The 14,052-nt window shown below is 53.2% G+C and overlaps 1 protein-coding gene across 5 annotated transcripts in view; it reads left to right on the forward strand.

Moving 5' to 3' along the window:
- Window positions 1–14,052, forward strand: part of NOS1 (nitric oxide synthase 1) — a 174,477-nt gene that overhangs the window by 55,553 nt on the left and 104,872 nt on the right. Inside the window, exon 1 of one of the 5 annotated variants that reach the window (XM_089775292.1) lies at window positions 9,851–10,563. The exons of 3 other annotated variants lie outside the window; for them this stretch is intronic. The gene's annotated coding sequence lies outside the window, so the exon portion shown is untranslated. Of the gene's footprint in view, window positions 1–9,850; window positions 10,564–14,052 lie in introns of those variants that run through there. One more of the 5 variants, XM_075898159.2, reaches the window with a different exon arrangement.

Below are 14,052 nucleotides of genomic sequence, written 5' to 3' on the forward strand. Positions count from 1 at the left end.
AAACAGAGCCATGGCAAATGAGCAACTTGAGAGAAGATTGTACCATGTTAAGAATACAAGACACAAACAGGGTTTCTACCCTTTGAATAAGAGCATGATTTAACAAGACACTCTCAAACTCCTCTATGTTCCCTGGGTTTTAAGTATTTTCCTTGGGGAGCTTCCCTTAAAAGTATATTAATAAAAAGATTCTCTAGGACATTGCAATCGTGAATGTGATTTGGAAAAGACTGGACATTTGACGTAAAAGAGGGAGAAATAAGGGAAGATAGATAGCCCCCTCTATGGCACTGGTATAACAATTAAGGAGTAATGCATCCCTCTGGAATTTATTATGTGGACCAGATTGCATGTTTTTCTCTTGGATGTCTTTTTGAGACTCAAAGTAGGTTCAATCCAGGCACCTACCGCTTGTGCCATTTCCTGCTATTGAATTGCCTTTTTATTAGTATTGTTCATGATTAGCATTAGTATCTACATTTACTCTTCAAGGGTGTTAGAAAAGAATAACAAATAGATGTGTACATTAGCATGGTTAGGACTAAAGGCCCCAGCTCAGCAAGCACCTAAAGTTTAAACATGTGCTGAATGCTTTTCTGGAGTGAGGCCAAAGTGAAAAGCTGCAGTCCAGTGGGTGATGTGAGCCTAGATGCTACACTACCACATATATGTGGCTTGTCTCCTAGCTAAAGGACAGGTGATAAGGAAAGTTTTCCTTTCAGGATGGCAGAATGCAGGGGGAAAAGAGCAGGGGGAGGGCGATTGAAAAAGAATTCTTCCTTTATATGACTTTATGCCCCAAGTTGTGCTCGCTCCATAGGATGGGTGATTCTTAGAAGGGAAGTTAAACTTCCAGTGACCCAGCTAATATAAAATCATATGATGATCAGATCAGTTACTACCAGTGACTTTCGCATGCAAATTGAAGTCTGACTTCAGTCTGCTGAAAAATTATCATAATTTACAGGAATGTGTATATGTGAGAGAGAGAGAGAGAGAGAGAGAGAGAGTCAGAAGCGTGGTTGAGGGGTAAGCAGAAAAGAGCTCAGACCTTGGGACTCTTCGCTGTGAGGTCTGCCAGAGGTTCTGGGGTTGTTACAGGAATGGGTGGAGGGGTTCTGTGGCCAGCAATGTGCAGGAGGTTAGCTGAGATGACCATAAAAGGACTCTCCTGGCCATAAAGGTGGCGAGCCTGAGTTTGTTTTTATGCCATCTGTGTGTCAGCAGGCATGCACACTCCCAGTAACATAGTGTATGAGCAGCTGGACAGAAAGCACAAACCTTCAGGGCACTTCCCAGCCCTTCCAGAGTGGTGTACGGTTGGATATGGGTGCAACAGTGAAGGTCCACTGCCACCTCTAGGCGAGCATTAGTATAGGCACTCTCTGCAGATGGGAGGAGAGAGAAAATAATCTTGGGATTTGTCCCAAATCATTGCAATCTCTGTGCCAGGCCACCTACTGTCTGCTGCTATATGTATGTATGCGACTGTTTAGGCTATGGTATAAATATGGTTAGCTGTTTCTTTATTCCCAGTGCAATAATCCCTCTACAACACTCAGAATTACAAATACAGGCAGTCCCCGGGTTACATGGATCCGACTTACATCAGATCCCTACTTACAAACAGGGTGAGGCAACTCCACACTAGCTGCTTACCCGCAGCAGACCAGGGAGACGCGAAGCTAGCACCCCCCCCCAGCAGACCAGGGAGACGCGAAGCTAGCACCCCCCCAGCAGACCAGGGAGACGCGGAGCGGCTTTTCTCAGCAGACACCTCAGCTTGAGAATAAAGGACTGAGGGAAGTGCGGTGTGGGAGAATAAAACTGAGCTCTGGAGAAATGTTTGGCTAGAGTTTCCCCTACAATATGTACCAGTTCCGACTTACATACAAATTCAACTTAAGAACAAACCTACAGTCCCTATCTTGTACGTAACCCAGGGACTGCCTGTATCAAGCATCCAAGTCTGACCCGAGCCATCACTATACACTGGGTTGCTGCCTAGGTTACTGCAGACATGATCCATGCTGGGGCTACATTTATTCTAAGTATCTTAAAGAACTGAGAGCAACCTGTTCTGGACAGACTGATTCACAGTTGGATCCATTTGCAAGGGAGCTTGTCTAAGGCTGCCCCTAAAACTGACCTAACCTAGGTATGGGCTGTCACTGCCTTCATAAGAAGCTTGCATATCAATTCCCCACCTCCACACCCGCTTTGCCTTGGATAATCAGTTTGCCCTCAGAGGGGTGGGAGAGGATGTGTTGCTGACGAGGAGAAGAGAGGACAGCACCACAGGAGAAGAAAACTTCTTAGTGAGTGTATAACTGGGAATATTTATACTTGGCTACCTGTATATTTTAGGTGTGGTTATAGGGGCTTAGAACAGCATTCACATGGTGTTGTCTGAATGGAAAGGGTGAAGAATGAGGCAGTTTTGGGAGGAAGGAAGAGTTGTTTTCTCTTCTGAGTCTTTTTTTTTTTTAATTGCTACTGTGGTGCATCCCAAAAGCAGATAATTTGCAATTCCCAAGTATGACAGAGATGGGCAATAATTTTGATGGGGCGGGGCACTCCAAGAATTTGGTAAGGGTCAAAAGCTGCACTTTTCTACCATAATAATGGGGCCAGAGTGCAGTCTGGGACAGAGGTTAGGTGCAGAAAGGAGCTCAGGATAGGAGATTGGAGTACAGAGTGGCTGCGTCTAGACTGGCATGATTTTGCGAAAATACTTTTAATGGAAAAGTTTTTCCATTAAAAGTATTTCCGCAAATGAGCGTCTAGATTGGCATGGATGCTTTTGCGTAAAAAGTGCTTTTGTGCAAAAGCATCCATGCCCAGTATAGACGCACTTTTTCTCAAGAAAGCTCCGAAATGGCCATTTTAGCCATCGGGCTTTCTTGTGCAAAACATTAAGGTGCCTGTCTACACTGGCCCTCTTGCGCAAGTATTCTTGCACAACAGGGCTTATCCCTGAGCAGGAGCATCAAAGTATTTGCGCAAGAAGCACTGAATTCTTACATTACAAAGTCAGTGCTTTTGCGCAAATTCAAGTGGCCAGTGTAGACAGCTGGCAAGTTTTTTGCTGCTTTTGCGCAAAATCTTGCCAGACTAAGCACGCCCAGTGAGTGGGAGTCTGGGAAGGATTCTGACCTGGGGCAGAGATGTAGGAGAGGGGGCAAAGGATTTGAGTTGTGACCTGTGGCACTGGGGAAAGTGCAGAGTGTTTGTTGGGGCCTGGGGTTGGGAGTTGGGATGCACGAGGGAGAGAAGTGCCCGGTGCAGGCTCTGGTTGAGAGGCACTTAACATACGGTGACTCCCAGCCAGCAGCCCAGCAGGACCCTAAGGCAGGTTCCTTGCCCTGTTATGCCCCCACATACCGCTCAAAGCGGCTGGCTGTTGGGGCCAGCATGAACTTCTTTGCGTGGCACACCCCTTGAGGGATGGGGGCGGGGAGGCTGTGCAAGCTGACTGCTCCTGCAAGCGTGGCTCAGGCAGCACCTATTGGCTGGTTTCTGACCCATGACAGCTTCAAGGACTGTGCTGGGAGTAGGAGCAGTGCATGGAAACCCTCTTTCCTCCCAGTGGGCATGCACCATGCAGAGAGACACATGTTGGCCCCGGCAGCCAGCCACTTTGAGCAGCATGTGGGGCCACAGCAGGCAGGGAGCCTGCCCAAGGGTCCCAATGGGCTATGGGACACTGGTGGCCCAGAGGATTATGTCAGGCCAAATCCAGCCTGTGGGCCATATTTTTCACGCTCCTGTTCTATGACCTGGGGACAAGACATCACAGACAGGCAGGGTCTGGCAGTATCCAGAACTGGGATGATGCCCTTCCAGATGCTCAACCCTCTTATGGCTCCTGAGAGTCCCCTCCAGCCCATCTTTGTGCTGAGGTGGGCATTGCATGCTTGCTTTGCTTGGGTCTGGCCTGTGTGTCGGGCAGCCCCTCCGATTTCCCCACGAATGATGCTTTGGGAGAGAAGGATGCGTGTTAGCACACTAGTAACCACCTCCCTTTCCCCAGAGGAGGGGAGCACAGAACCTGAGGCTACGTCTAGACTGCAGGCTTCTTTCAGAAGGACCTTTTCTCAGAAGAGAACTTCCGAAAAAACTTCTTCCGAAAGAGAGCGTCCACACTGCCAAAGTGCATTGAAAACGTGATCTGCTTCTTTGAAAGATAACGTTCATTCAGTATGGATGCGATCTTGAATTTAATCTCTACTTACTATGGACAGAGTGGCCACCAGGGCACCTCTACTTTTTCCTCTTTCCTTCTCTTTCAAAAGAGCTCCCTCTTCTACACCCACACATGCCTTTTTCCGAAGGAGCTCTTTCAGAAAAAGGCTTCTTCCTCATAAAAAGAGGTTTATCAATGTTGGAAAAACTCCTCTGTTCTTTCAATTGACTTTTGGAAGAACATGATTGCAGTGTGCATGGGAAGCAAGTTACATGGGCTCATGGTGCCCATGCTCCAGCAATATTTAGAGCCGGGAGCCCTGCTCCAGCAATATTTGGAGCTGGGTCTCTCCCCTGGCCCTGCCTGGAGCAGGCCCCAGCCCCCACCTGCCGGCCCCCCTGCACGTCCTCCCACCCCGGCCCCAGAGCATTCTGCCCCCTTCCCCCCTGTTCCCGGCCCCGGCCCATCCCTGCCATGCACAGCTTTCAGTTTGGCTCCCCCTTGCCGGCGCGTGCTGCCAGCTGCTGCTGCCATGCACGGCGTTTCCAAGTGAGTGGGGAGATGCCCGGGTGTGATGTGACATCACTGCCCAGGACTTTAAAACTGCTCGGCATGGCATTGCGCCACGCAGTCTAGCTCTGGTTTCAGAGTCCGGGGACTTCTGGGGCCTGAGCACAGACTCTGGCCCCACAAAGTGGAAGGCAGAAGGTAGGGGAGGGGGAAAACTAGGGGGAAGGTGTGAGAGAGGAAGGGGCTTGTGTGGAGGGGGGGAAATAGAGGAAAGTGTGAGAGAGGAAAGGGCTTGTGCAGAGGAGGAGCGGGAGAGGGAATAAAGGGGAAGGCACCAAGAGACAGGATGGAGGAGGACAAATGCCAGGGGGCCAAGTGAAGACAATGAGGAAAAGGGCAGGAGGGGAGGTGTCAGTGGGAGGGGGGACAGGGTGATGCGGGGAGAGGAGAGGGTAAGGGCATTGGGAGCTGGAGGGGGAAGTTCTGAGAAAAGGCTTGAAAGAAGGGGTGGGCATGAGAAAGGTGGGGATGGAACAAGGCATGTGTGAGGGCACAGAGGGGCATGAGGAGAATGGGGGCAGAGAGTGGTGAGGGGGTGGGCATCAGGGAAAAAGGGGGCAGGGGCAGTAAGGAATGGGGGAGGCACCAGGAGGGTGCAGTGCTAAGGGAAGGTGCAGGTGCCAGGAGATTCCAGGGGTGAAGCAGAAGGGCAGACACCTGCAGGGGAGGGACCAGCACCAGAGGAGAGAGGCAGGGCAGGTGTGTAGAGGGAGGTGTTAGGAGAGGGGATGAGGGGGGTAGCTCACCTGATCAGAGTGGGGCTACTGGAGGAGTGGGCAAAGGGGGCAGAGAAGGGCTGGTGGAAGGGGGCAGGTCACAGGAGGGCTGAGGGCAGTGAGAAGGGCAGGAATCAGGACAGCAGGGGAGGGTGAGGAATTGGGGGGCAGCAGGCACCAGGGGAGCTGACGGAACAAGGGGAGGAGACATGGCAGCAGAGAGAAAAGGTAAAGTTTTATACAATATTTATTAATAACTTGGGTGCCACAGTGGAACATCCAAACAAGCCACATGAACTCAGTACTGGTGCACAACACAAAATTCATTCTGCTCATGGGAGGAAACTCTTAGGCTATGTCTACACTTGCAGTTTCTTGTACAAGAAGTCTTGCACAAGAACACGTCCACACTGCCACATGCGAGCTGTGCTTTTGCGCGGGAGCATCCATGGCAGTGTGGACGCTCTCTTGCGCAAGAAAGCTCCGATGGCCATTTTAGCCATAGGGGTTTCTTGCACAAGAAATCTCTGCCGAGCATCCGCACTACCCTCTTGTGCAAGAGAGATTATATCTGTTAGAAAAGAGCATAGCTCTTGTGCAAGACACCCTCTCTTACCGCACCATATTGTAAATTTCCTTGCGCAAGAGCAGGCAGGCAGGCGGGCAGTGTGGATACTCTGTGGGTTCTTGCACAAGAATGGCTACTTGCGCAAGAAGCCGCGAGTGTAGACGTAGACTTAGAGGGAACACTTCCCCCAGCCTCTCTGCCCCCAAGTTAATGTCACACACATTGGGTTAATGCAATTGCAGGATAGTTGCGTGAGGGGGTTTGGTGGGGGGGCCAAACTAATCCCTGTTGGTAGGAGAATGTTGGGAAAAGTCCTTCGAGAGGGGTGACATGACACCTTTTACTTTTGGTCATGTGTCCATCTTGCCCCGAGCGTGTTACCTCCAGAGGCCTGGTTAACGGCGGTCAGGGGGTGTGGTTAATGGGGGACAGAAGGTGTGGCTAATGGGGGTTGGGGCGTGGTTAACGGGTCAGAAGGTGTGGCTAATGGGTCACCACAAAAATTATACAAACCTGCCACCCCAGCAGTGTGGTCGTAACTCAGGTTTTGTCGGAGAAATGGCCATTTTTCTGAAAATAACTCTGCAGTGTAGACATAATCTGTGTGTCTACTATGGAGAAATTCAGCATGCTAATGCCTAGTACCGGAAGAACAGTATTTTCCAGAGGGCTGCAACTGTGTCCCCCATCAAACCTTAACCTGGATTGGAATGTATTCACTGAACACTGATGGGACCAGGAGGTTTTTTATCCTTCGCCTTCTCTGTTGACACAAGTCTCCTTTTTTATTCCAGTTTGCCTTCTACTCCATTCATTAGGTAAATTTTGTATTAACCCCCAAACCTTTCTCCAGGCAGGCTCCCAGCTACTTATTGGAAGGGACAATGGAGTTCTACCCTCCTGTAGCTTGAGGAGCTTAACTGGGTGCAGAGAGACTGGGAAATGGAATGCTTTTCGAAAACACAGGTCATATTCTGCTCTCTGTTAGCCTGGATATACACACTGAGAGAGATTCAGCATTAGCTGGCATCTAACAACATAACCCTACTGACTTCAATGCAGTTAGCACCATCAGGACTGAGCTGGTTTGTACCAGTTCAGGATCTGGCCTGTTAACTTTGGTGTGAATGCTGTAGATTTGCCTGGTGCAACTGAGAACAGAGTTTGACCACCAGTGCTCTGCAAGTAGCTGCTCTGTGAATTCGCAGCCATGCACTGGGGCTTGCTCCTACACTGCTGCTGACAGGAATGGGAGCAGGCTGAGGCTCCTGAGAAGAAAGGCAGAGACTTGGTATAGTTAAAGCATGGGCCAGTGAGATGTGTAAGATCCCTTCAAAGGGGTCAGCCATGTTCCTGAATAATCTCACCCTCCCCTATCCTCCCACATACACTGCTCTGTTCCTCTCTACATGAGAAAGCTGTGCAGCATTGAGGACAGGCTACGAAACACCTCCCTGGAGGGTCATTCACTGGACAGATGTATATGAGCCCTATGCTGAAATTGGCAACCTCTGGCTACCACTGTCCAGCTGTCCACAAAGCCAAGTCTCTGCCTGGATGCCATTCAACGGGAATCATGGGGGATGAGCAGGACCAACTGGATGTTTCAATACTTGTGTTGATCTGCTAGTCCTCCCACCCCCACTCCTTAAATTGTGTGTTCCAGGCAAGTTTCCCTGCTGAGTGCATTTGAGCAGATGCCTTTGGATAGCTTACTATTAAATTAGACCTTCCTGCATCCAAATACAGATAATTATGTTTTCATTAGCCAGGTTGATTTATTACATCTTGATGTAACAGGCATGCCTGGAAAAAAGAGGAGGTGGAACTGGACTTTATTTCCTTTAACTGACGGGCACAGCAGCTAGACTTTTCAGCTTTTCCGTACTAGGTGCACTTAATTAGCCTATTATTATTTTTCTCCCTCTTTCTTCATCGGCTAAATGCTCTGACATCTCACAGGTTTATTTGTGTGTGGTGGCTGATTTTTTTCCTATCAACTGTGGAAAGTTTTCTGCTTGAATGGCCTGGGCTGCTTTTATTTAGCCTGATCTGTGCACGTTAGGGCAGAAAGGCAATCTATTGTGGGGCACTAGCTCCTTCCCTGGCCAGCTTGGAGGCCTTTTTACATACAGAGACCAAGTGTTCAAGTTTCCCTCTCGAGAGACTAGCCCATGTAAAGCACCAGAGCAGGCCTTCAGATCTAGTTTTCTTGCTATGTCTAGACTGCAGGCTTCTTTCAGAAGAAGCTTTTCCAGAAGAGATCTTCCAAAAAAAAAAACTTTTTCTGAAAGAGAGTGTCCACACTGCCAAAGTGCACTGAAAAAGCGATCTGCTTTTTCAAAAGATAGGCTGTGTCTAGACTACATGCCTCTGTCTGCAGAGGCATGTAGATTAGACAGATAGGCAAAGGCAAATGAAGCCGTGATTTAAATGATCGTGGCTTCATTTACATTTACATGGCTGCCGCGCTGAGCCAACCAATAGCTGATCAGCTGTTTGTCGGCTCGCGCACTAGTCTAGACGTTCCCCCTGTCAACATCAAAGCCCTTTGTCGGCAGCCCCGTTATTCCTCGTGGAATGAGGTTTACCGGGGCTGCCGACAAAGGGCTTTGATGTCTACAGGGGGAACGTCCAGACTAGCGCGCGAGCCGACAAATAGCCAATCAGCTGTTTGTCGGCTCAGCGTGGCAGCCATGTAAATGTAAATGAAGCCGCGATCATTTAAATCACGGCTTCATTTGCCTTTGAACAAACAAATCTACATGCCTCTGCCGACAGAGGCATGTAGTTTAGATGTACCCATAATGTCCACACTGAATGGGTGCTCTTTCACATGTAAGCTGTGATTAGTATAGACAGAGTGGTCAACAGGGCACCTGTGCTTTTTCCTCTTCTTCTGAAAGAACTCCCTCTTTCCCATCCACACACACTTTTTTCTGAAAGAGCTCTTTTGGAAAAAGGCTTCTTCCTCATAGAAAAAAGTTTACCAATGTCAGAAAAACCCCTCTGTTCTTTCGATTTTTTTTTTTCTCAAAAAGAATGTGATTGCAGTGTGGATGTAAGTGAAGTTTTTTCCGAAAAATGAACATTTTTCTGAAAAAAAGTCTGTAGTGTAGACATAGCCTTGTTGTTAGGAAGTGAACCCTCATGAAGAACAGATTTTTTTTTTAAATCTGGTTTGTGTGGTTGTATTGTTATTGAAATGGGGAGCCATTGCACAAACCAAAGGCTGATGTCAGACCTGTGTCCACACTGTGCAGTCTCAGGAGCAGGAAGAGAGCTAAAGAAAGGCAGTCCCAGGTCACTCCTGGCAGAGAGCACTGTGGCTCAGGTATTAAAAACAGAAATATACTCCATGGAAGGGAAAAAATGCATACTATTCCACTCGCTGCAATCCAAGCCCTTCTCTTCCCCATCTTCCCCCCCCTCCTCCTGCCTAGGTGTTCTAGTGGCAGGTTTTGCCTTGCTTTTCAGAGTGGGCTCCCTTCCTCAACATAACACAGGTGGGGGCGGTGGCAGAACGAGGCACAGCTCCAAATCCATTGTGTGTCTTTTACACCACCTAAACACAGCCTAGCTGTGCAGTTCCCCCTCCCTTCCTTTTGGGAAGAGGCAGGTGCAGGGAGAGATCCTGCTGGATGTACAGTCTGCGTACCCAGGGCCAGACAAACAGCTTTAGATCAATGGTAGGGTAATGCTCCCCAAGTGATTCTGCCCTCTCTGCTTGCTCTGGGTCCAGCTCTGTGTTCCATCCTATACAAATCTATGTGGGGAGAAGGGGGACTTTCTTGGATGGGACAGGGTGTGCAGGAAGGCAAACACTGCTCCAGGCTGCACTGTGGCTAGGGCTGGAGTTAAGTGGCTGTGGCTCTGGACAGACTCTTTCAGGGACTGTAGAGGAACCATTCCCTAGCTGAGGGCTCCTGTCCTTTTCAGAACAGTTTTGGCTGGAATCCCCTTGGCTGGAGCCGGCTTTGGCATAAGGGATGGGACAGGCTGCAAAGTGCCTGTCAACTGGGGAGGGAGGGGGAAGCTCTTACTACCTCTAACTGGAAAAACCCATTTCCCTGGGGTGGCTATTTGGCCCTTGCTAGAGTGGAAACCCCCCCTCCACACTGAGCCAGGAGGTTCTATAAAAGAAGTGAGGCTGGGAAGGCAGATCCTGGACCTCTAATGAGGGCTGCCCCCTTTCACTCCACACCCCTCCAGCCCCTGGTTGGACGGCAAAGTGAGCGGGTGCCCGCGATGATAGGCTAAAGGAGGCACATTAAGGACTAAATTCCTCCTCACGACCCGCGTTGAGCTCATCACTGGGGCTCCGTCCCTACATATTTATGCTGCCTTTTCATCTCCTCGCCAAGAGACGCTCCGTGCTTTCAGGGGAGGAGAGAGAGGAGAGGGAGGGCTAGGACGGCTACTTATTCCTCACGCGGCACGGGAGAGCGGAGCAGCCAAGTCCACTGCTTGGGGGAAGGGGGAGCCTAGCTCGGACAGCCGAAGGCGGCTCCTCGTGTAGCAAGGTAAGGCGATTGCGCGGAGCCTCTGCGCTCCGCACCTGCTGCGGGGGAATGCGGCTAGACCCGCCGGCTGGCGCCCTCGAAACGGCTTTTGTGTTTTTAACCAGGACTGGGGGGTGGCACAGAAGGTAAGCCCTGGCCTGTCCTCTCGGCGTGCCAGGACCTCTCCCCCTCTGGGCACGGCTTTCCAGGCACAAAGTTGTCCCCTTGTAGGGAAAATCCACCCCTGCTTGTCGCAGAAGTGCGGGATGAGGCAGCCAGGCTGGCTGGTCGCTGGGTTGGGTTGGCGTTTCTTGAGCAAACTTTTCAATTACTTTTCGGGTTGTTCAGGAGTGTGTGCTGTGTCCCTCTCCTACACAAAGCCGCAATGCCAACTGGTCGACACCAGCGAACGTGCGCTGGCTCGGCAGGTAGACAGAATCCCCGCACTTTAAGAATCCGTATAATGGGTGTCCTTCGGGGGTGGGATATTTGCTTGTGCGCGCACGGCTGTATGAAAGGCGGGTGGATCCAAGGCCAGACTGTAATATTTCCCACCGAACTTCGATCTGCCCGCACGGCCCCGGGGCGATTTCCACTTTGGGAACTTGGTGCGAGCTAAAGACCCGGGAGAGAACAGCTTGTAGGGAAAGGAGGTGGCTTTCCTTTTTTTGTTTTTTGTTTTTCTTTGTTTTTTGTCTCGGGTCAAAGAAGTTTTGGAACGAGCCAGCCGGCTCTCGTGTTAGTCAATTGCCCCCCGAATTCCTCCTCCTCCTCCCCCCACCCTTCCCGTTCACACTTCGGAAGGCAAGGGCATTTCGGAGCGAGAAAAGCGGGCTAGAGAGCAGGGTGTGCAACTGGGCTGCCTTGGTGCCCTTGTTGGGAGTAGCGAAGAGCTGGCCCCGCGGGAGACAAGGGGGCGATGGGGGACAGCTGCGGGGCTGCCCTTCTCAGCTTGGCTTCCCGCGGAAACTTGGAGGCGAGCAGTGCCATGCCAGCCGGCACGCCGCACCTTTTGGCCGGTGGAGGGGGGGGGGGTAGGGGATCCTGACCCGCACCTCCTGGTCGGTCCGGGCGCAGGGACTGAGACTGCGTTTCTGGCAGGGCTGTAGCGCACAGACTAGCGCGCCCGCGCCCCTCAGCAAATCTCGCCCGCTTGCTGCGATCTTGGCCGCCCCGGCAAAGCGGCCGGGTGTCCCGCCGCCTTAGCCCCGGCGGGCACGTAGGGTCCGAGTCAGGTCCGATCCGTGCCAGCCCCGAGCTGCTGCTCTGGCTGCAGAGTCTCGGGCGGTGGGGACGGGAGAGATCTCGGAGCCTGTTCCCCGCGCGGGCCGAAGGCGCTCCTCGAAGACTGGAGAGCTAGCGCGTACTGAGCGCTCACCCGAGGCCCGGGCCCCGTGCGCTGGGCCGGGCAAGCTCGCCCGAGCGCTGTGGAGGAGCTTTGCGAGCTCTGTCCCTGGGAGAGCACTGGGCTGCGAGTGGAAGCTGTGATCTTGCGCCGCCGCTGCTCTGTTAGCACCGGTGCGGAGATTAGACCGGCCAGCTACGGCGGGGGTCGAGGGGTGGCGGGATGCCAGAGCCTCATTACGATGTGCATCGCCCTACAGCGGCTCGGCTCCCCTGCCGGCCCGTGGCGAGAAGCGGCCGGCGGCTGCAGCCCCGGGGCGCGAGAAACTAGCAAGCGTGTGCCGCAGCCGAGCGCGAGAAAGGGCCGGGTGAGGGGCAGGGGGCGGCGGGTTCTGCTCTGGGAGAATTAACACCCTTGCTGTGGCCCGGGGCGCGCGGGGCCCCGGCTTCGGCGCCGGGAAAGCGCAGAAGAAATAGACGCCCTGGGCGTATCCCGGGGAGGGGGGGAGCCGGGCGCTGACCTAAGGTGAGCGGGGTGTAGAGACGCCCGAGCGGTGCGCTCAGCCTCACTGCTCGCAGCCTGCCTGCCGCCGGGCCCGGCGCTGCCCCGTGAGCACCTGGCCGCCCAGGGATGGGTGGACAGCGCCCGGCGTGACCAAAACGCACCCGCGCTACCCAGGGCCGCTACCCGCCGGCGCTTTCCCGAACCAGTCGCCGGATGTTTCGCTTTTCAGGCGCTGTGAGTGCACCGAGCTGCGCCCCTTCCCCGCCCGGCTGCGCCCTTTCTCTAACGCACCTTCGGCCAGCGGGAGTCAGTGACCGGCGGCTCGGAGCAGCCACGGGTGGGCTGCCCATGGGTCGCCCCGCTAGCATCTCCCCTCTGGGCCTCGCCTTTGTCGCGGCCCGGGCTGCCTCCCGCGGAAACTTCTCCTCCTCCAGCTGCACAAGGAGAGTCCTTCCCTAGCGGCAACTTTTGAAGGGCCACGCAGGCCCATGCGAAGGGAGCGTCCTTTATACGCTCCGCTTGCTCTGTGGGGGCAGCACGCCGGCCCGGCTAGGTTTCTGGCTGCGGAGCGCCCGGGCTCTGAGCGGCCGCCCCTGGCTCTGTCCGTGGTGCTGAAGTTGGGCTAAGGCCTGTCCGAGCCGCGGGGCGCTTGGCCTGGAGCGCTCAGACAGGGCGCCCAGCCGGCTTGAGGGGCCCCTGTTCGCTGCGTTCGCCGGTCCAGCGTGGTCCAGGCCTGAGGAAGAGCCGCTACCAGCTGAGTCCGGAGCGCGGAAGGTGAAATGGCAGCGGCTCTGGGCGGGCAGGCGGCCCCCAAACACATCAGCTCATGGGAACTTCTCCCCTGGAGCTGTTCTGTGGGCCCTCTGGAGCGAAGGCGGCGGCTGGCTCGTTCCACGCCGCAGCCCTACGCCCCTTCTCTGGGTTCCTCTGGGCCAGGATTAAGCACCTAGCCGGTCTCCCCTGTTCTGTCGCCCTCCATCTACCCGCCTCAGGCGTGGCCCCAGCAGAGACGAGTCAATACGTTTAGCAGGCTGCGGGCTCCCTTCTGTGAGCCCGACTTCAGTCGGATCCCTCTTGGCCGCCTGGTGTCTGCCCTTGGGACCGCGCTTGTTCTGGGCCGAAGCGGGTGGAGATTTCCCCGACCTCTTTGTCCAGTCCGGTGCAATTCCAGATCCCTTTGCACACAGGTGCTGAGACAATTTGTAAAGTGGAGGTGCTGAGAGGTGTTGCATCAGAGTGGAAACCCTGCATATAATGGAAACCTCTTTAAGGGGGTGGCAGCAGCACCCCCTTGGTCCCAGGTTTCAGCGCCTATGCCTTTTCCTTCCCACTGATAATTCCTTCCATCCTCAGGCTGCCCCCCCCCCCCATTCCTCCACCCCCGTCTGGGAGCTGTCTTCCACCCTAGACCGAAATTCGGAGTCAGACTTCTTCGAACCTCTCAGAAATGAGGAGCGGGAGCCAAACAGAGGGAGGTTGGGGGCTACCGTTTAGGGGAGACAAACTTCAAATCGGATCTCCATTCAGATTTTGAAACTCCCTCCCCCCATATCCTGGGGTGAACAGAGATGAGATGGAGGAGAAATAACCAAGGATTTTGCTCCAACTAGATGCATACTGGATTCTGCTTCAAGTTGAAGCCTAGAGAAGGAGGGGTAGCG

This window comes from Pelodiscus sinensis, chromosome Z, assembly GCF_052426305.1.
Source record: "Pelodiscus sinensis isolate ZL-2025 chromosome Z, ASM5242630v1, whole genome shotgun sequence".
Lineage (NCBI taxonomy): Eukaryota > Metazoa > Chordata > Testudines > Trionychidae > Pelodiscus > Pelodiscus sinensis.